Below are 24,420 nucleotides of genomic sequence, written 5' to 3'. Positions count from 1 at the left end.
AAAGGTATACTGGAAGAAATCAATTATACTTACACATTGTATTCCGAATTGACAAATATAACGATAAAAGGGTCATTGCCTTATAGTGCTGAAACAATTTTATTTTCTTTCAGAAATGGACAAAAATACACAGATTTATTCAGAAAGTCATACCAATGAAGATGACACAAGAATATTTGGAAAAATCAGTACTAAGGATTTCAATATGGGTCAATATCCCTAATGCGCCTCAAATTGAGGAACACAAAAGTTGTGTGTAAACAAAAAATCTCTGTGTAGTGATATTAGACATGTTTCTATGTTTAACAATTGACTGAGCTTAACCATTTGTGTTGATTTGAAAAGTAGAGGACAATATGTGCTAATTTACGGAAAAATGAATCACACTTCGTACCCCGAAAATTTAACCACATATGTGCAAATGTCTTAGCTTCGAAATGAGCCATCATGCATATCCAAGTGTACGATATGGACTGTGCTACAGAGGGAAACGTTACCATAACCGCCTATGTAAAATCAATTACGCATATTGCCCCAATTGATTGCCACGGATTTGTCAACCTCTTATCAAAAACAAAAGTGATACTCATTGTAAAAGCTAAAACATCCGGAACATTTGAATACAAAATATTGGATGAATTTAACATCCAAATATTGCGGATTGATTTAACCTTAGACATCAAATGAACATTTTAAATCCACAAAGGGAGGTGAGCAAACCGTGGCCTTACCTTTAAATTTTCTTCGCAGTATAAAGACAAGTACAACGGCAAAGACAGTCAGTACAATTGCAAGAACAGTACATATAATAACATGCTCTGTGGTCTTTGTTTTAGGACGCCCTGAAAGAAAACAAATAGCTTTAGTTTGCAATCAGATATGTGATGGTGTTCGTTCTTGAAGATCAACCCGTATGTAAAGTTATGATCTGACAGCCTATTCATTAATCGAATTTTTATTACAATCAACGTTTCCATATCGTTCGTTAAAAAAGACTTGCCAAATGTTTTTTGTTTTCTGTTGTTGACTGCAAACAGTGCTCAAAAGCCTTCCAAAAATCAACAAAATGCACAATATTGGTGTTTTTTTCTTCTAAAAGACTGATAAGTGATAGCAAGGCATGTGATACAACAAAATTAACAGGTAAAGAATAACCGTGACTGACGAAAAATTGCTTGATTTAAGTAAATAAAGGAAATTTGGTTTACAAAACCCACAATACATATTCTATACCAAAAGGATTGACTGGGTTATAGAAGTATGGTAATCGCCGGACCTCTCCGAACCATACTTAAGTCAAGTGTCCATTTTGACTGTGTGTTTTGTATATATAGAAAACCCATACATTGTTTGAAATAAAACATTTATTTGTACAAGGGTTAGAAACAGACAGAAAAAGAAGCTTTGCCGCGCATCCGTATTATGACGTCATAAATAAAACTTTTATTTTAATGCATTGTCCACGTCAAAAACAAGGCGATATATTGTCAGTGACTGTATATCACTAATCAATATACGGTCAATGCTATTTGACTCCGCAAAAAGCAAAATTGCTGTATTAAAATACGTAGCTACGTCCAATCTGAATAGGATTGTTATATGACTTGTGTAGGGATATGACAACGCTCTCAGTACGTTATAGAAGACTAGAATGGGACCGCTAGTGTCCTGTTGCAATTCAAATCTTCTTTCCCTATCCAATGCATCCTACTTTTCCAGTGGAAGCCTTGCAGAACCTACCTATTGTATTACTAGATATTTGGATCTCTTTTTTAATATGCATGAAATATTTGCCACTGGACATAAGGCAAACAGCAAGCAATCGATTATATATATTAAAAAGTTTAACAGACCACCCTGTCCATCAAAACTCAAAAATAAATGCAAAAACATAAAAAAAACAACATACAACAGAAGGTAAAATGTATAGGCAAAACATTTCATGGTTTACACTGGTCCTGCGTAATCTTGCTAAAATTATTAGGACCCATGGTATCCTCTTTGTTGTTATACATTGGTCTTGTCTATACCAATATTCCAGAGTCGTTATTCACATATTGAATATTTTGCAATACATTTGAATCAGTGCATCAATTGAATGTTTCAAGTACTAATATTCAGTAAGAATACTTTCCGAATATAAGTGATTTGTTATCAATGAAAAGAATTTCCCGATAGCTTATATAGGTATGCATTGAAATGAAGGAGTAGTTGAATATATTTCTTTGCACGCCTAGCATCCACATACTTAAAGCTATGTATTACCCGAGCAAAACGGGAGGAAAGGTGTAATCGCACTTTTTACCCAAGACATTAGCTCTATAATTTCCCTAAGCGTCACTACTATAAACTACATTAATGTCGTTTCTACATATATAAAAGTCCTTAGTTATCTGTACATTGTATCGGTGTTATCAATGTATCATTTTAATAAAATGCTCCGCTGGGCGCAGCTTGATACGACCGCAGAGGTCGAACCCTGAACAGTTGGGGCAAGTATGGACACAACATTCAAGCTTGATATAACACTGAATTTGGATTGTGATTAAATATTTGACACAGCATAGGTTTCTGACACAGAATGAATATGGTCTAAGAACTTAAAAAAACTTGATTTATCTATTGAAACCATATCATTATTATTTGCTTTTATATATAAATCAGAAATAACCAATTTAAAATGGAAAATTTTAAAGAAAAAAAAGGAAAAAAAGGGAAAAAAAATCCCTCCCCCCAAATTTTTTGAACCCCCTTATGATTTATCACTCCAGACTCAATCCCAGCCTTCCCTTTGTAGCATGGTACCTTCAGAATTTCAGAGAGATCCATACACTTGAACACAAGTTATTGTCTGGAATCTAGAAAAATGCTTGTTTTTTGGCCCCTTTTTGGCCCCAAATTCCTAAACGTTTAGGGCAATTACCCCCAAACTCAAACCCAGCTTTCCCTATGTGATATGGAACCTTGTAGTACAATTTCATAAAGATCCATGGAGTCTGCAACAGTAACTCCTCATTTAAATACATCATAAAATATTAAAATATAAAATGACATACAGTCATGGATAAAATTGATATTAATTAATAGTAACTTCTAAAAATAAATTTACAGCTAATCATCTCAAGACAATCATCATTTGTTATATATACTTTTCAAGCAGTGTAAGAGAGGTAATCAAAAATATATAAGTATGGACACAACATTCAAGCTTGATACAGCTCTGAATGTGGATAGTGATTAAATAGTTGACACAGCATAGGTTTCTGACACAGAATGAATGTGGTCTAAGAACTTAATTTTTTATTTGGACATTTACCTATTATGGTCCAATATTCAAAATCTAAATACATGGTTAGATTTAGCATATCAAAGAACCCCAAGAATTCAATTTTTGATTAAATCAAATAAAATTCAATTTTGGACCCTTTAGAACTCAATGTGGACCAATTTGATAACAGGGCCCTAAGTAAATACGGTTGAAATTTAATTAACAAAAATTGCAACAATCACTTCGAAGAAAGTCAAGTAACTTGCATAGTTTCAGTGAAGATCATACTAAATATGTAATTGACAATGGAAATGGCTACACTGTAAATATAAGTGGTTTTGTTTTCATGTGTGCATGTAAGATTTTAATGAATGTGTTAGACATATTGAACATGCCACCATTGTCTGCAGGGTGATAAAATCATGTTGTCAATGTCCAAAGATGAACTTCCATGTAAAGCAGGTGAATGACATCATACTATACACTAAGAGCTGCTACTGTGACAAGACATTTTCCATACATATTGTTTCTATGATTAGAATTGTTAAAAAGTGTATTTTAAAAATTTCTTAATTTAAAAAACATAAATTTATTGAAATTACATTTTAGTCTATGTCTATTTTTTTTATGTAAATCTGACTGGGAAAAATGGAAAAAAGTTGAGATAAAAATAATAGAGTTATCTCTCTTTGTACTGGCTGTCTTCTATTATTTACATATTTTTATATTCATGTTTCCATATTTGTTCTGAATCATATTTAATTATTAGCAGTCAGTATGTATGTTAATATCATACAATGTCGAAATTTCTGATTTGTAAATATATTTGAATTAAAACATAAATTTAGAAAATCTCCTAACCTGGATAATGACATTTTAGTCTATATCTAATTTTTTTTTTAGATCTGACAGAGAAAAATAGACAAAAGTTGAGATAAAAATTATAGAGTTATCCCTCTTTGTACTGGCTGTCTTATCATGTACATATTTTTATAATCATGTTTCCATATTTTCTCTAAATCATATTTAAATGTTAGCAGTAGTATGTATGTTAGTATCATATAATATGGAAACTTTTGATTTGTAAGGTGGTTCAATATATATGTTTGGATTAAAGTCATTGGGAGGTTTTATTGAAGTTCTCCTTTAATTGTAATCTAAATAATGTAAATTGTTTAAAATTATACTGATTTTAAATTTTATTTTTTTGTGATTCTTTATAAATAATAAAGAATGTTAAAATTAATTAATATGTTTGGGTTATGTTGATTTAAAATGTTTTGTTTTGTTTTTACAGATAATATATATGAATTGCACAATTCATAGAGATTGGATGGATATCATGGTTAAAAATAATTATGGCATCAATGTCTAATTTTAATTTTTTTTTATGTATAAATAGGTTATGCAGATAAGTGTTTGCTATCATTAGTTTTCTACTGTGATTGAAGGTAAGTGTTTTGTTTATATTATTATTTCTTAATCGAATTTAAAATTTTTGTCTTTTTTGTAATTTTTTTTATAGTAACAGATTTAAAATGAAATGTTTTTGTTAGAGGTTGTACTTTAAATGTATGTGTTTTATTTAAGGGTTATTAATATTTTAAACAATTTCAAATATTAGTAAATACTGTTTAATTGAATGAGGATTTAGTGATTTTACTGAAAAAGTTGGTGTGAAGTTTTAGAAGTTGCTTTTTGGAAATTGGATGTAATTCAGTGGGGTTTGTTAATAAACAAGTGTTACATTTTTAGTATTATGAAGACAACAATTATTATTAGTATTATGAAGACAACAATTATTATTAGTATTATGAAGACAACAATTATTATTAGTATTATGAAGACAACAATTATTATTAGTATTATGAAGACAACAATTATTAAGAATATTTTGTTTGTGTATTATAGGAATTATGGATATAACTGCTGCAACTAGTAAGTTGATTGAAACTGTGAAAGAGAGGACTGAGCTGTCAATAAATACTATGGAGTGTCAGCGTAAAATGTATATTTTGCAGAGGAAGGAGAAGGCTTTGAAGCAAAAGGAATTGTTTTTAAAGGACATATATTAGTAGGTGTGGATTATGTAAGAAACACAAGTCAGTGCAGTATGAAGTTATTGTTGTAGGGGTGAAAGCAAGCACAAAGAAAGTTAAAGTAGAAAATGAATTAGCTGATGATGATGATGAGGTACTTGTTACATCTATGGAAGGTGTAGGTGGTAGCAAAGAAGAAACTGTTATTGTAGAGTCGGACAGTGCAAAGAAGGACAATATTGCTGTGCAGGATAGTGTTGTAAAGGTGGAAGAAGATTTGTTTGTTGAGAAGGAAACTGATGAAGTTAAAGTTGAAAAGGAAATTGCGAATAATGATTTGCAGGTAGATGTAGGAACTTTGTTTGAGCATTATTCTGATAAAAGTACATTTGGTTAAGTATTGATGGTAATATTTGAATTTGTTGACAAAGTTATTTTCACAAAATAGTAGTATAGAAGTAAAGTTTGGCTGTCATTTTTTTGTACCATTTGAATAATATTAGTATTTTCTATCATCTTTTGTTTTTTCCTATTAGTTTTATTGAATAAAAATTACATTGTGAATGTGTGTTTGTTGTTTAACAATATAACATGTTTGAGAAAGAAGACATAGGCAGGGTAAAAAATAATTTTTAATTGAAAATGGTCTTATTGAAAAGTATAAGGTATAGATTAATTTGTACAGAGAATATACATGAGACAAAAAAAGTTGAACAAAGCAAAATAGAATAGAAAATGGACAGATAATATGTTGCCCTTTGTTTTAGTTTGGACATTGTCTTTGTTTTAAAGAAATTAAAAAAATTAGTTGAAGGTTTTGTTGTTTTTGTTGTGTAATTTTTTGCTCTGTTTAACTGTATGTCTGTTCAGTATAAAATAATGTTTGGGATTATTGCCAATGAGACTTGAGTTCAAATTAAGTGTATATATGGAACTGGGAATTGTAGGCTATTGTCATTTTCAGTAAGAAGGAAAAATAAATGGGTTGTTTGGCATTTTTACATTTTTATAGTGAATGAAATAAATGGATATTGGTTCATTTGATACAGTTTAAAAATTGTGGTAATTTATGTGGTCTTTACTTGTTGAGATTTATTTGATAAAAACATTTTTATGCACCCGCTGTAGAAAATGGGGCATTAAGTTTTACCTTTGTCTGTCTGTACATACCTACTTAGGTATGGGGCATTTATTTCTGTAGGTGTTAAATTTGTTGTTCATCTTCTCAGGTTATTATCTTCATGCTTGAAAATCTTGATTTGATATTTGGTATATTGTTTTATCATGACAAGTTACTTTAAATGCCAATGAGAGAACTTTGCATTAACGTACAGCAATGTATCAAAGAGAACACTCAAAACAGCCCCAAGGTAAAATTCAATACAGAAAAAATGTCTCTGCATCAGCAGTCTGTAGGTTTTGTTTGAAAGTGATTGATAATGTATTGGTCATTATGAAAAGTTTTATCATGAAAATAAAAACCCAATTAAGACTAACAATAAGGAAAGTGGGAGGTTATACATGTAAAAGAGACACTTAAAAGAGGGAAGAAAGATACCAGAGGGACAGTCAAATTCATAGATTGAAAACAAACTGACATTGCCATGGCTAAAATTAAAAAGACAAACAGACAAACAATAGTACAGAAGACTAAAGACTAAGCAACACGAACCCCACCAAAATAGAAATGGGGTAAATAGCCTGACCAAAGAGCAGAAAACAATCTGTCATTTGAGGCATACTTCAGCTGGTTCCTAAAGCAAAATATGTATCAGTTATTATAGAGGTCATACTTGACTCTGAACTATAACATGCATATAAAAGAAACTAAAATTAAAAATCATACAAGCTCTTCTTATGCAAGTAAATACTGTAAAAAATGACAAAGGTCAACTATCTTCCAAAAAAGCAGTAGCAACCACCCTTTTATAAATGACTGGATTCGGCTCTAGGATAATCGGTTTCTGTAAAAGGTTTTTTTTTTTTTGTAAAAATATATTGTTCTAAATCAGATTTATGAAACTTGTTAACTAATAGTTCATTTTCTTATTATGTTTATTGGTGTTGTGTTTTGTTGCACTTGTGTGCTTTAGTTGTTTTGTTTTCAATTTTTTAGTGAATATGTTTTCACAGGCATACATGTGATTTACTGTGAATCTCAGATCATGAGATTGGGAAATTTTGGTCAGGAGATTTGGTGTCAGATTAGGAGGTTTTGTATCCACATAAATTTTGTCGTAAATGTAACTCTGCCTTGTTGAAATTGTCTTTTAGAGTGTTTTTTTTTCAACTTTCTATCTATAGTTCCCTTGTATTTTTAAATGTTCTTTATCTTTATTCTATCTAACATTCTTTTTGTTTTTTAAATTCTTTATTATCTTTTATTAGTCCCCTACGGAGAAAGTCGAAGTTGACTGAAGGTTTGCACTCTGTCCGGCTGTCTGTCCGTCTGTCTGTTCATCCGTCAGTCCAGCAACTCAGTTTTCCACTTTTTTTTTTTGTTCTTGAAGATATTGATTTGATATTTGGTATATAGTTTTATCATGACAAGTTGAACAAGTTCGAATTTTGTTGCGGTCTGATGATCTAGTCCAGAGTTATGGTCCATAAAAAAACTCCATAACTAATGTTCGAGTACTATGTTAAACCATATAATCTGTACAAAGGGAGATAAGTCATTTTTTTTAAAACATTCTTTGGTAAATTGTGTGAGGATTTTTGTGGCAGGTTTATATGTTTTTTTGTATACTAATTTTCTGAATGCTACATGTTTATATAAATATTTTTTTTGTTATTAAGTGAAATCCTTTAATTAGATAATAATCTATTTTTATTAAGGTATACCTGGTAGTGGACTATGTATTGCCATGCAGTACTCTCAGAATGCTTGTTGTCTTCAGTTTAACCTTTATACATTAAAATCATCACTTCAAACTGATTTTTTTCTTTTTCTCATACTTCAAAGTGAATCTTTGATGATATTGTTCATGATTAAAGTAAAATGGAAGGTCATACTTATATAATTAATTACAATTTAAGCTTTGAAAAGAAGTAAAGAACCCTCAAATAATTGTCAAATTATTATGTCTTTATTTGTTTTAAGACATTTAAAATCATTTAATAACCATCTTTTTATTATTATTTTATTCAATTTATTTTTCATTTATATTCTTTTAACAATTGACTTTATTTAAAGGAAAATAACATTAAAACAGAATAAAACAAGGGAAGTAACCAACATTAATTTCAATTACTTTTAAGTACTAAAAGTTTTTATTACACAACGGCAGTTAGCCTGAGGTGAAAATCGTTGATTACCAGTATGTTTGACACCCAAGCTGGCAAATGAAGCCATAAAATTGTGCATGATGATTGATTTACAGGTAAAATTTAACTTTAGGTAATGTCAGTTACACCGGATATGAATGCTGAAAGTTTTGGTTTGGAATATTTCATACACTGATTTTTTTTTTCTCTTCAATGGGAGGACGGGAGTAGACCCCTGGAAACTGGATTATTGTACTATGGTTTGTAGGTTCACATGTATGCACAGGTTGTTGTATATATTTAGTGGGAGATTGACATTGCAGTAAAATTTTCTTTAAATTGGTCCCCTGTGTTTAGAGGAGGTACCATATACTTTCGGGGTTATCTAGTATTATCGATTCTTGTAAACTAGTGCACGAAGGTTATATTATTCCCTTTATCTTTGTTCTGATTTTTATATTAACTGGACTGGAAAGTGGTACACTGATCTGTATGGTATAATACTCACGGTATTTGAACTAGATTTTACCTGTGCATTAAACTACACCATATTGTTTGACAGTGATAGCATGCCTTGATCTTATAAATTAGGTAATTTTTTTTTATCTTATAGTTATTCTAATTGATAATCCTTAATGTAAACCAGATTTCTATAATGATAAGAAATATCTCGATCTTGATAGTTTTTACTGATCACCAAATCCCATCTTAAGTGTAAAAAATGTCATATAAAGGTTGAAATTTTCAGGATGATAATAGCGTGGGGACGATGTGGGGAAAAAGTATGATTCATGAAATTTCGTATTATAACTGTTGATTGAAAAGAGATACTAGAGTAAGGTTTGTTGTAAAATCATATTTATAGGTTATAGGTTGGGTCTACCTATTTTTATTGTCAAGTGGAAATTAGAATATAATTTTCTTACTCGTTACAACCTTAAACCACATTCAAGGCTCAAATAAATTACACTGTTCCTACAACAAATGGAAGTTTTTGACGACCTTGACTGGATATACATCCCTCGCACGGTCGGTACTGTTCCTATGAATTGTATACTTCTTTTTATGTGAGCACTTTTTTTTATTAAGATTAGGGTTAATTTTGATTAGTAATGGTCTTCAGGAGGTATTGGCATATGACTTCGTGAAATATGTACACTAGGTTCCACAATCATAACTACAGAAGTAGGCCTGTTCACATCTATTTTCCTGCGATATTGAAATGTTGGCGTAAACATGAAGTTCATAAAAGTACAAAACAATGCTGCTATATTTTTATGGTAGAGTCCTTTAGCGCCAATATTACTGGTTTTCAGGGGAATCATTTGTTTAAAAAGAACATTTCAACTGTATCAATTGCGCCAATATTGTAAATTCATTTGAGGCAATTTACATGTACGCATTATTATCATACATATTAACAGAAATCCATTACTGGTAATTGTTTTCTAATATTAAAGATTAATGTATATGTATTATAATTTTGGCGTATAAAATGTCATTCTCTAAATAATTGTTACACTTGGTAGTGAAAAATATTAAGATATCAGTTTGAGAGAAGTCTTTGCTCAGATAACATTGATATATCTATAAAGAAAATATAATCTAATTGAGATAATCCTCGGTAAAAAGTGGTATTCGGCCGGTTGTTGTTTTAGATGGCCATAAATTGCAAAGTACCCATGCAGCACCAGTAAGATGAAGGCTTCACAGAGGCGGATTTAGAGGGTTTTTTAGGGGGTCCGTTCCCTCCCTTAAGTGGGAAAAATTTTGTTGATTATATAGGGAATCACAGTGCTTCATATAAAAAGTATGTGAAAAATGCAGATTGAGAACTTAGTCTCGGAAACTTTTTGTGTTAAATGAGTTTCAAATTGCTGCCTTTAATATAATTTATATGTTGTCGACTGTACTTATGTTTTAAAGTATTTTATTAAATGGCTAAAATTGACTTTACCCCCTTCAGTTTGAACAGCCTGTCTAAAGTGCTGTTGAAGGAGGAGGAAAGACATTTTTCTTTCAATTGGGGCAATCGATATTTTATTTTTTGCAAAAATGTTACTATGTATTTTTAAAACAGGTGGCGAAAACTTAGCATAGGAGAAAAAAGTTTTGGATGAAATGTGCCCCGGGGGTCCGGTCCCCCCTTTCGTGGGAAAAATTTGGTGGTTATGTAGGGAATCACTGAAGCATGACTGGAGAGGGCCCCCCTTAGGCCAGTCAAAGGCCCCTCCTTATGAAATGTTTTGGATCAGTCACTGGATTTCTCCCATTTTCATGAGACTCGGGTAACTTTTGTTTTATGAATTAATTATGAACTGAAATTGCAAACATTGTTTTTATTGCTCACTAATTGTTTTAATCAGGATTAATTATGATCTGTTAACTTTGACACGTTGTTTTCTTAGCGGTCAAGTAAAGCGACTGCATTTCAATTATTTCTGTTTTATTTTCAACACTAATATATTTGACTACTTCTTAATCATTTTTCGTTAACAATGTATTATTTTGCATTTAATTTTATTTAATTATTTTTTTTATTTCAAATCCACCAATTTTAATTTTATTTTACTGACGTATTTGTCGCATTCTGTAGTTTACATGTACCGAAAGGCTATTTTACCACCTGACAAGATAAGCTGTAGATCAAAACAAGAATCAATAAGTTTCCAGTCCCATTTGAATAGTCCTAGATCTTTTACCAAACTAAAACGTTTGATGTAGGCAGTATTATTTTTTAAAATACATTGCTAATGAATATAATAACAATGAATATTGTTGTTTTACAGATCTTATTTATTTTTTTTGGGGTTGGGGGGGGGGGGGGGGGGGGGTGGTAGGGGGATGTAGAGCTCTATCAGGACTCCTGGATCTGGTGTTTTTAAGCTCTGGATTTTGGGATTGATTCTTTCTGGATCCTTGAATTTTTTTTCTAATTTCATGATGTAAGGATTTCAATTTCTTTAAATTATGGACCTCTGCATTTCATGTTTTTAAGCAATTAAGCAATAGATTTCGAGATCAGGACCCTCCGAATCCCCCCTTTCTATTATGGTTTTTTTGTGTAAGGTAGCTACCATTTGATTTTTATTGTGAGTGTGTAGTGTGATGGGTGCTAGGATGAAATTTGAAAAGGGCTGAACAGGAGTATCTCATATTTATTTTTATAACAATGTAAGACATTTGTACAAACTATTAAAAGTCTAAAGTAAACAATTTACAGGACATGGAATCGATATTATGTAGCTTCGTTTTGGCGTCTTTAAGTGGGTCTAATTGGGGTTCAAACTTGACGCGGGATTGGCTGACTTTTATGGTGACACGTGAAAGTCAAATAATTTTGCTTGAAAACGGGAAATGAAGTCTGACTGGACACTGGGAATTACATGCGCTATTATGGCAACGAAACCGGATACGGGTTTCTGATAAAACAATAGACGAGATTAGGGAGCAGAAACCCTGCCAAATAGACCCCCATTTTAGTTTAGTCGCCATCTAATTAACAAAACGAATTGACCTCCGAAGTCACAAGATCCACAAGGGCTGATGTAGCCAATTTCAAAAGGGAAGGAGTGGGGGGGGGGGGGGGGTCGCAACCATATGTTCCCATTATAATGCATTGATTGTCCATAAAAAAGGGGGGTTCCAGCCCCCTGAAATCTCTTTCTGGATCCTCCACTGGACCATATAAGCTGTGTAAACATATATATAGATTGAAAAAGCTTAAAGTCATATAAAACCGCAAAAAAAAAAAGATGAAATTCCTGGCTTTTTACCCATATTCTGAAACTAAGTATATTCCTAATTGAAATCTTAGTTGTGTAAGTCACGTCCACAACACTTCTGTGGTATGCAAACAGGAGGTACCTATATAGTTCCCTAAAATTTTCAAAAATAGTTAAAATCATTGAAAAGTATGCTTTTTTGAAGAACATAATTTATCAGCTATTTTTTTAACATAGTAATAATTTATATTAGTATTTATTCAATTGTTTATTGCTAGATATTATCTGTTCACATTTATTAAATCAAGTGTAAAACGGCAGTTGACATGAGGTTAATATATAACAGGAAGTAGTTATATAATTTTTTTACAAAGTAAGATAAGATAATGGCTATTTTATTAAAGTGTCACATGTTGATCTTACAAGTAGTAAATATATAAGTTCAATACACAAAACAGTAAAAACTAAGATCAATACACAGCCTATATAGACTTCCGAGACAGTAAAATTTCAATAAAACACATTATTTATATATAATTTACAATTAAAAAAAAATGTATGCAGGTTTGAAAAAAAAAAAAAAAAAATAGCTGAATTATTTTATGCATACATCTTAAGGATTTTAGCTTACTAAAGAAGTTCTTAATGAAATATGAGTTTAAAAGGAACATTTCAGTTAAACTGATAGTAGCTACGATTTTCATTAAAATTATTTTTCTAATCTATATTCCGGATTTTGTACAAAAGGTTTATTTAGAATGAATAAAACCATCACTGTTTACTTTCCAATTAGCATTTAGAAGCTTTTTAACGTTTTACACCTGAATTTAATATTTGTCTATAGACAAAAATTAGATGTTAAGCTAACCCTTATTCATATGACATATGTTGACCTTAACTCCGCAGTTCCCAAAGCGCAATCGCAAGTTGTCCCTCGAAGGGAAGAATGTTATCTATGAAATGGAACGTGTGTTTACAGTTTCTGCTAGAAAAAGAAACAGTAAAGTGGTGCAGACAAGTTTTTGTAAATTGAAAATAAATAACGGCGATGAGATTGGTTATTAGAATCATTTACAAACACTCGTCACGCAGATAAAGTCATTATATAAGCAGTCGACATTACGACGGTTTGCGAAATGTGAAAAACATTTCTGAACTTTTCGAATCCAGATCACATGAAAATAAATTGCGAGGTGTTTAAATCATTGTTGTCCAAAATATCTTTATAAATTTAAGAGCTGTGATCTCACAACATAGAAGACATTAAAAATCAACTTCTTACAATTTAATATTATTCTTCCGGTGTACCCTGCATGAAGGCCCCAATTCAATTCACAAACACGTGTATACGTTATAGGCATTTTTTTGTCATACAAATATAAAACAAGTGTATAATATCGCCATTGTTGTAGAACCTTGGGTTCGAATAATATGCAGGCATTTGTTATATTTTGTTGTTTACATAATTTGATAAGTGGTTTCAAATATGTACGTTTAATGTAAAGAAATTGTCAAATACGTAAGTAAACAAAAGCACATGTTCATATTGATTTATATCTTGGTCATCTCACTCGCTGTGTCTGCAAAGTTCGGGAAGTAAACCCGATGCATAATTAATGAGATGAAAAGGCACTCTACACGATAAGAATTATCAATTATTAACACTTCTGTACTTTATATAAACATTCCACCGATCTTATTGTTAATTTAAAGTACATATCTTTGATTTTAGCAGCTTTAAAGCTAGATCATAATTTTGTCAACATCGTAGCTACTATCCCTTTAAGAAATTTTATGCATATGGGTTCTGGTGCTAGTTGGCTTGTTTATCGAATCTGTCCTGAGATCTGTCCTGAGAATAGTGTGAAAAATAAAATAAAATTAAGGACATAGATTACAAAAAAAAAGGAGGACTATATGTTCATTCAGCTCTTTCCCCCTCCCCCTTTTCACAGCCAACCTTAGTAAAAATTAAATAGTAGTTCCCTAAAGTAAATGCAACCAATACAGGCCATATTTGTCATAAAATAACAATTTCTAATATATTCTACAGTTAGGGCCATCCTAAGACCATCTTAAGACACCTAAATGTGTATCCTAAAGTTAGGACAAATCCTAATTGAGAGACATGTTTGACAAATCCACTTAAAACTAAGATATGTCATTAGTTAATACAATTCCTAATCCTAAGACTGTCTCGATAAGCAGGCCCGTGGTTAATGAGGGGTGTATTTCACAAGAATTTAATTAGAATAATTGGATTTCAATTAGCTGAGGAATATTTCTTATGGTTTATCGAGGTTTTATTGATATTTGTATGTACTACTTAAGAAACATTTCAGTTAAGAAATTTTATTAATACGGGTCCCGGTTAAGTAGGGGTTGTTTTTACAAAGAATTTAAAGATCGCTTCTTTTATGGTTATCTAGGTTTTTTTGATATTTGTATGTACTTTTAACTTTTATGGGTTTTTTTCAATAACCAGCATTCTGTGATAATTGCATGGCAATGCATTATCCACTACTGGTTAAAAAATTTATAGTATTGGAATGGTGTAAATTATATAATATATATCACTTCAATATCTTCAATCATGGCGACAAAAAGTGTGGAATACTGATTATTTTAGTGAATTTTCTAAGTCAAATGACCAAAACTCTGAACAAAATCATCAGAACTGAACAAAATTCGAACTTGATCTGTAACTTGTCATGAAAAATCAAGACATCAAATAACAAATCAATATCTTCAAGCATGACTTTAAAAAACTGTGGATTTGGCAGACTGACCAATGGACAGACATTCAGACTTATGGAGTGCAAACCTAAAGTCACCTCTGTTCAGTGGTAGGAGACTAATAAAATATTGATACAGCAGATATAAATGGGATATTATTAGAATTAAAGGAGTCAGATAGAAATATTAGAATGAAAGGAGTATGTCCGTTAATGACCGATTCTGGCATGAAAGTTCAGGTTCATCTGAATGAAGATTTTGGACACTTTTTAAACCCTGAAGTGTTTACTTTAGTAGATTTAATTTGTTTAAATGAAAGATTTGAACTGATTTTATCATTAAAGACTTTAAAATTTAAGCTTAGATATTAAAAAGGTATCAAATATGCCATAAATATGTCACTTTTTATATGGGTTTTGTCAGAAATGACAGCGGCCGCATCCATGTTTATTCTCAACCTTTGTATAAGATAAGATAAATTCTATTTCCAATAGTGCATAGTCAGTACAATTTTTTATATCAAACAACTGCTATAGACAATACACTAGAAAATAAAAAGGAAATACAGTTGTATATGTTATGTATTTTCAAATACAACTTGCATTTAATTATTAAGAATGAACATGAATACGGATTTTCATTTCAGACAGGAACCGTCTAAAAATTAACGAAAATACAAACATTTGAAAATTTCAGTAATGTAGCATGACTTAATGATGCTGGTACCCGACACATGTGCATTGTATTGTCTAAAACAACCCATATTTTTGTAACAATAAATTCTACTATCCGATAAATAGTTAAAAGTTTACTTTTTCATATTTTATAACAATTTGTAAAATTGCTTTATTTTGGGACCAAAAAAGTGGTTTTACTTGGTTTACTCCTTTATCTTTTGTTTAATACACATCAGTTGTGTAGGTACGTATATTTTTAAAACTGCATGATGCCCAGTGGTTGTATTTTCATCTTCTTAATATTGAGTAAAAAACAATTTGATGGATCCCAATATTTGTAATCAACTTTATGATTACTATAATGTGATTTAGGGACAAGGCTTATATTAGTTTGATTGGGACTACTTACTATAAAAGTAATGTTCACTGAAAATTTAAGACTGAAAACTCTGTTTGAAATTGTAAGAAGAAGGTAAAATTAAAAAAAACATGTTTGACCCCCCCCCCCCCCCCCCCCCCCCCCCCCCCTCTATTTTTTTTGTCATCAAGTTTTGACTAGCTTAGATGCCTTACTTTATGAGTGTTGAGAAATATTTTTTTACTGTAATGTTCATTTATTAGGGTTGTAATTGTTATTTTCGTGCAACGTTTTGGCCTCTTTTATTTGACGTGTTTTCTTATTTGGATATTTTATTTCTCGTTTTCTCGTGTTTGGTTGGATGTGCGTGCTTTCGTGTTTTTCCTCTTATTTATTTTCCGTGTTTCTTATCTGTACTCTTAATTTCTCGTGCTTGTCCCTCATTTATGATAACAAGTAAATCTGGACTAATTCAAAGTCAGGTCGGACATTGGTTTTAATTATGTATTAATGAACTAAAGTTTATTAAACTACTATGAATAGTTTTTTTTTTTTTCAAATCAGATGCAACTAGCGGCCGCTATAAGGTACGGTTCAGCGTTTTTGTGTTCTGACATGAATAATGTTGCATAATTTTAAGAACGATTGAGTAATAAGTACTAGTACACTTTTCCTTAATATTAACTATTTTATTTCTTGTGCTTCGTTTTTCCCAATTTTTATTTTCCGTGGAACGTTTTTTTCCTATTTTTATTTAACGTGTTTCCGTGTTCAGAGGCCCCTCTTTACCACCCTCATCTCAATCAAAAACACTGAAGTTGCAGAGAAATATGTAATGCATGATTGATTTTGTCAACTTAATTGTAATGTGTATTACACATCTATTGAATGGACCATTCCATTTAATATCGGAATCTTGGACAAGGTAACACATCCCTATGTTCATGAGTTAAATGGAATGTCCAACATATTTTTATATGACCTTTTATTTTTGTTGATTAATATTTTTATGTTATTAGTGTATTATTTTCTTTAGTTAGAGGAACTATCCTATAGGACTGTGCAATTTTCATGGGTACTAAATTTATAAAAAAAAAATCATGATATAAAGTTCCACAAAAATAATAAAAATGACTGTGTTATCGGTCAAAATCCTCCCAGAGAATGATTTAGGGTGAGGGGACAAAATACAGTTTCTCACGACGTTGACTGGATTGATGATATAGGGAATCAATGAATAAAGTCTGGAGCTTACTTATTTGTAGGCAGTCATTGCCCTTAAAGTATTTAAGAAATTTTACTGCACTTTTTGTCTAGTTTGGGGACATTTTCATACAAATCACACGTATATTATGCATTTGTTTATAAAATCAAGAATTTGTATAAATCCTTCATTAAATCAAGAAATTGTATATTTACTTCAATATACGATTTCTTGATAAAACTAAGGGAATTTGGGGTTCTACCATTTTGTTTGGGCGCCGTTCAATATTGAACAGCTAATTTGTATGTACAAATTTTTCACTATTTACAATTCATGAACATTTACAATTTGTATTATATACAAAGTAAAGTCTTTACTAATATATACATAAATAAATTATATGTAAAATTATTTACAAACAATTATGTAGGGTAAGCAGTAATAACCCTATTTCGTTTGACTATAACTTTCAAAACAAATAACTGTGTTCCATCATTTGCAACTCCTATTGCAGTCAGATATTGTTTCAAGAACACAGTTTTGTCTGGAAATATCCTCTATAAAGAAGGATTATTTAAACTTTCCCTTACTAAGCCAAAAACAATATTTTTGTTATTAGTAAAAAATTTACCCTTTTCTGAATTTTGGTTTCTTCTAATGTGAAGGTGGTAAATGTGTTCCATGATGTATATTTTCAGTGATATTTGTAAGAATGGCGTACAGAAAACAAATGAAAGTTTTTAACTACCTTGACTGGCTGGCGTGCAGTTTTTGTCACACACAGTGTAAAGTATATTTTAGCCAATCAGATGAAGAGAAATTTATAGTGTCATGGAGATGGAAAATTAACTCCTCCCCATATAAAATTCAGTGATGACAAACTATATAAGATTTAGATGTTACAGTTACGTATCGAAATAGAATTGAATCATTATGAAATATTTGATTTTGACGAAACAAATCCTTATTTTTTTAAAAATGGAATTAAAAATGTATTTGTTTTATAGTTTCATTAAACATTCCAAAATTTAACTATATACACTTTTTAAATTATTACATCAAAATCATAACTTTAAATAGCAAAAACATATAACATAGTTTATAGCAAAACATTATTTAACATACTTTTTGTAGCAAATAACTTGTCAAGGATTATTAGGTTTTTTTTTGTGGCATAAGGGGCAATTTCACTTTTTTGTTTTTTGTGAAAAAATGTTTGAAATCAGACTAATAACATAAATGTTTATAACACCTTGGACTGTCCTGGTTGTCTAAAACATTAATAAATTCATCAACTCAAGCTATAAAAAAGATAAAAAAAGATAAATATATGAAGTTTGTTGATGACATTTGTGACATTAATAAATGTCTTTCATTGAAAATATTTATGGAAAAAAAAAATGCATCAATTTAAAATTGTTAAAAGAGTTCACAATTGTTGAAAAATTCGAAACATACTTGTTGTCACAAAACTGATTTTCAATTAAAAGTATGGTAACAACAGAATTTTCGTAATCTTTACTCTCAAAATCAGGCACCAGTAAGACAAATTTTTACAAAGACAGATTATTGAAAGTTTCTTATAAAATATGTTTAACTTTCACATAAGGCACCAGTAAGACAAATTTGTAAAAAGATAGATTATTGAAAGTTGCTTATAAAATATGTTTAACTTTCACATAAGTTTTTTGTCTAAGTCAAGTTTTAATTTTTTTTTTATGTGAGATAACATGTTTAAATCAGAATATGAAATAAAAAATTAGTCATATTACATAAACTTGTTCTAATTGTCTAAAACATTATGCATATAATTTTGTTTCAATAAATTAATCAACAATACTTTAAAAACCAGAAATTGTGTTGACAACTTTTGTAACTAAATTTATATGTAAATAAACTGGGATAGTACACACATCATTGAGAACTTGCCGGTGTGAATTTTTTGCCTAAAACAAATAAACAGGAAATAAATGTGTTTTTTGACCTATTAAAATGATGAAATCAGTATATAGAACTTTATTAATCTAATCAAGAACCCATAAAGGGCATCATTTACAACAATATTAAGCACAATATGATTGGAAAAAAGAAAAACTAAATCCTAATATAATACTATCATTTTATGGACAGGATCAGAGCCTAACACATCATGTGTCTTACATAACTATAACAATAATTTCATAATAATTAAATATTATTTTATATATTTTGTATCCACCTGGATCTTATTTCTAAACACTTAATTATATAATTGCCTAGGCACATAAGAGTTGGTAAATGCTCATTTGTGAACAGCCAGAAATATTTTTTATCCTTGGGTAATTCTTTAAAATTATTACAAAAACTGTTTACTTTATCCCATAATAATTTTCTCTGTTCGTTATATAAAGGACAACTTACTGTGAAATGGGTCTCATCTTCAATAGAATTTGATCCATGTGACAGGCAGTGATGACATAGACGCTGACTTCTCTCTATGTATTTTTTACTATATCTATCTTTCTCCATTTTAAGATCATGTGCACTTATTCTCAATTTACATATAGCTCTTCTTATATTAAAATCTTTAATTGATAAATAAGCCTCCTTTACGAAGTCAGTCTTGAGGTTGAAATAATTTTCTAATTTACTATTACCTTGTGATAAGGTATCAGATCTTTTGACCACCCAAAATGTTTTAAAACTGTTACAAAGTTTACATTTTACAAATTTAATTAATTTATTGAGCTTTGTATTCAAATTTTGTATATCAAGTGATTGAAGGACATATCTCATAGATGAATACCAACAATTAATGTTTCCTGCATCTAAAATTGTATTACAAACATAAGCATCATAAAGTAACCCATCGTCCAATTTGTTAAGCCTGTGTACATATTTTACCATAGATATAATGACAGAAAAATAAAGAGGAAATCTTGCAACCTCTGATAACACTGCCAAATTTGAGGCTTTTTTATTTACACCAAGAATATATTTTAGATACCTGAAATGTGATTTTTCCGAATAATCATTTATGTAAATTAATTCAAATAGATAATCACTTTTTTTCTTGCAAGCAGCAGAGTTAATCTTAAAGGTACCCCAGATTTCACTACAATATAATAAAATTGGTTTTATTGTGTGATCATATAAATGGATTGCAGTATCAATACTTGGATTACAAGCTGACATGGATTTTTGTAGTTTAAATTTTGCCTTTAAGGACTTTTTTGATAGCTCTTATTTCCCCTGATATATATATCTGTACCTTGGGAATTTCCATTAATGATTTAATGATGTTAATTTGATAAATTCTATTTGAAAGAAAGTCTGCAAAATTCTCATTTCAGTATCATATAGAAAAAATGGGCAATTGAAAGCCGTTTCACTTTGTTAATAAGAGTCATTATGTCTTCTGTCTGACAGTTTTTCATGTGGAATAGTTTGGTTTATAGGATGTGCTTTTGATTTTGCTTGATTAGGGACTTTCTGTTTTGAATTCCTTGGAGTTCAGAATTTTTGTCATTTAACCTTTTTCAAGTTATAAAAATTTCAAGACAGTGAAAAATCGCACGGTGTATTTTTAGTCCCCTTAAGTGCCCTATTGACAAACTGTTTTTGGGTTCTATTCAACAGATAAAATTAGTAATTAGAATCTGTATTTGATTTAATGGTGTCAAATTGTCAAATAGCATGAAAAAAAAAATTAAAATTTTTGGTTTTGTTCGATAGGAATTCTTTAAAAAATGTCCAAATTTGGTTAGTATATGGTCAAAATAAACATTTCAAAACCTTTTCACTTTTATGCATAAGAAGCATTCTGATTTTTTGTCTGACTGCTTTTCATAGGTCAATATTTTTGTTTCTAGGATTAAATCAAGTTATATCAATCTGTAAAACAACACACAAATCCAAGTTAGAGAAAAGTAGATTATCACAGACAAAAAGTGCATAATGTATGGTGTGAAAGGTCCTCTTCTGACGGCTTAAAAGTCGTAAAAAACGCAAAAGGTTAAAGTTTATCCCCCCATTGGCTATGACAGGTGCATATAAAAAGTGAATACACTGATTTGACAGACTGACAGACAGACAATCGGACGGAGTGTAAACCTAGAGTTACCTTGACTTCGTCAGTAGGGTACTTATTACCAATTCAGATGCAGCAACCCAAAAAAAATCAGATTCGCTTTATTTTTGTGTGTAAATGGACGTACGAACAGACGCACTAGTGTAAAACCTAATCCCCCCATTGACTATGACAGGCACATATAAAAAGTTAATACACCAATTTGACAGACTGACGGATAGACAGACAGACAGACAAATGGACGGAGTGCAAACCTCTAGTTCCCTTGACTCAACCCAATAACAGCTACCCTGATGAACATGTCTACCCATGTCAGATTTGTTTTAGTTTCATACTTAAGTTAGAGAACAGAAAGCAATTTCGTGTGGATATGGACGGACGAACAGACGCACAAGGTAAAACTTAATCTCTTCATTGGCTATGACAGGCGCATATTAAAAGTTAATACACTGATTTGACACACTGACGAATGGACAGACAGTAACCCAATAAAATCAGATTTGCTTTAATTTTGTGTGGATATGGACTGACGAACAGACGCACAAGGGTAAAACTTAATCCCCTCATTGGCTATATAAATAGTGAATACACCGATTTGACAAACTTACGGATGGACAGACAGACACACAAGTGGACGGAGTGCAAACCTCTAATTCCCTCGACTCAACCCAATAACAGCTACCTGATGAACTTTTTTACTCATGTCAGATTTGCTTTAGTTTTATACTTAAGTTAGAGAACAGAAAACAATTTCGTGTGGATATGGATGGACAATACACATGATGCAGTCCATCCCTTGCATATAAGGGACATAACTCAAAAACTGCAATAGTGTCACTTACCAAATTTGCAAATGATCTGAAATTTGTTTGAATAAGCACGGTGTATAGGCTGTTGTAACATTTAGTTGAAACTGACTTAAATTAGTGATCAGAATCAAATATTTCATCAATTTTCAATTTGTAAGGGGGCATAACTCTGAAATGGTAAAAGTGACCTTACCTGAGTACTTCTTGATTTGTGTTTCGTGGTCATTAGCATTGTGTATAAGTTTCACAAGATTTTAATGGGCATAACTTTAGAATGGTAAAGGTGACGCCACCAAAATTCAAACTTGATTTGTGTTTTTTGGTAAAAAGCATTGTTTATAAGTTTCATTGTATTTGGTTGAGACATACTTAAGTAAGATAACAGAAAGAAATTTTGTGTCCTAAAAGCGGACAGACAGTCAACGGTATGCCTTAATACTGGCATATACAAAAAACTGATTTGATACAATGACGGATGGACAGAGAGACAGACAAACAAACAAAGTGCAAACTTATAAAATCCCCTTGACTTTGTCTGTAGGGTACTTATTACCAATTCAGATGCAGCACTTGTCAGATTTCCTTTAGTTTGAGAAAAAAAACCCTGCATTTTACCCCTATGTCCTTTTTTTAGACATAAATACAAAGTAAAGGTTTCAGCCTCTCTTGTGGGGAGAAAATTACGAATCGGATCTACTGTAACATCGCCAGGTTTGTTTTTCAAGGCCTTTTATATATATAAATATATGTTTGTTGGTACAGGGAAATAAATAAGGAAGAATATTGGTGTATGATTTATATATTTTGTGATAATTTTTTACGCATTTCGAGACACAGTTGTGCCCGTCTCACATTGAATATCCATAACACAGAGGGAAGTATTGTTGATTTTCAGGCTGCCTTACGATATAAAATTGTTAGAAAGTATATAAATTATAGTTTTCTTCGTTTTTTGATTTCTATTCATCCACGAATATATGTAATATATATGTTTTGCAATTGCATGTTTTTAGAGTGAAACACAATCACACTAAAATTCATAGTGAAAATTCCTGTAGTACGTTGTGACTTACGAAATTCTGTTTTTTCTTGTGTTAGAAATAAATATGTAAATCATATAAATGCAATTTTTGTATAATGTATATACTTTGTAGTAAACAATTACCAGTTTTAAGAATGGAAATGTGCCTCAGGACGTGGATATTTCGTGACTATTTCCTAACAAAATGGGGAAGATGTTTGGGGATTTTTTTTTGGACACTTGAGAATTGGCTACCTCAACTGTAAATATCAATTTACAGACAGTTTGAGGCAGAATCCAATATGGCATCCCCTTTTAGAATTAAAATAATATGCAATCAAAAGTAAAGCTCTCATCCGTTACTTCTCGCGTTCTCTTGAATTTAAAAAAAAAAAACGTTACACCACCTGTATAGTTTCGTTTTATACAATCTGCACTTATTTGCAGTTGTATAAAGAGCAATATGATTAAAACAAGCCCCGAAAGGGGGGTTAGTTTAATCATACTGTATAGAGAGAGAAAAGAAGGAAAATGGGTATAGATCTAATATTTTGATTGGCAACCGCTCGACTGAGCAGTTTGATTTGTATATACAATTCTGTACAATAAACGTTTTTACAATTCACATTTGTACAAATGCATTTTTATCAAACAAATATATACAAGTTATGTTGGAAAGGCAGAAACCAGCCTGTTTCTTTTGACAATAACTTTCAAAATGTAAAGATGTTTTCCATCAGAAGAATACCCAATTTTGGTCGGTATGCTTTGATGTACACTTTTCTTTTGGAAGCTTTGTTGTATGTTAAACTAGGTTGATTCATTGCCTCCTCAACAAACTGTTTTACCAGTTCCAGAGAATTCGAAAAAAATTTCGACTTCTCATGGTACTGATCTTTACGGACATGCAATTCGTACAAATGCTCCATCGTAAGTGATTGAAATAGGTCAAGATTCTTTGTTTTGTTTAATTTAATTAACCAATCAAAACAATTGTATCTTAATCATGTGATGAAATTTGGTTACATCATTATTGTCTCCAACTGTGTATTTTAGCTATATTAAGAGATGACCATTCAAGTGTAACCGAACGTGCAAGAATTGAGTAGCCAGTCAAGGTCGTTAAAAAGTCACACAAATATATATATACAAGTATAACGTACTATTAAATATTTTGAACAGTTAAATTAAGGGAACCTATATAAATATAACTAGAAAACTGTCAAATAATTATAAAAGAATTCAGA

At 30.8% G+C, this 24,420-nt stretch overlaps 1 long non-coding RNA gene across 1 annotated transcript in view; it reads right to left on the bottom strand.

Annotated features, from left to right (window-relative positions):
* Window positions 1-737: 737 nt before the first annotated feature.
* LOC127706267 (uncharacterized) overlaps window positions 738-24,420 on the bottom strand; it is a 67,600-nt gene continuing 43,917 nt past the window's right edge. The window contains exon 5 of the long non-coding RNA XR_007984347.1: window positions 738-842. This is a non-coding gene — a long non-coding RNA (uncharacterized LOC127706267). The remainder of the gene's footprint in view (window positions 843-24,420) is intronic.

Source organism: Mytilus californianus, unplaced genomic scaffold (assembly GCF_021869535.1).
Source record: "Mytilus californianus isolate M0D057914Y unplaced genomic scaffold, xbMytCali1.0.p SCAF_6, whole genome shotgun sequence".
NCBI lineage: Eukaryota > Metazoa > Mollusca > Bivalvia > Mytilida > Mytilidae > Mytilus > Mytilus californianus.
This window is presented reverse-complemented; position numbering and strand designations above follow the sequence as displayed.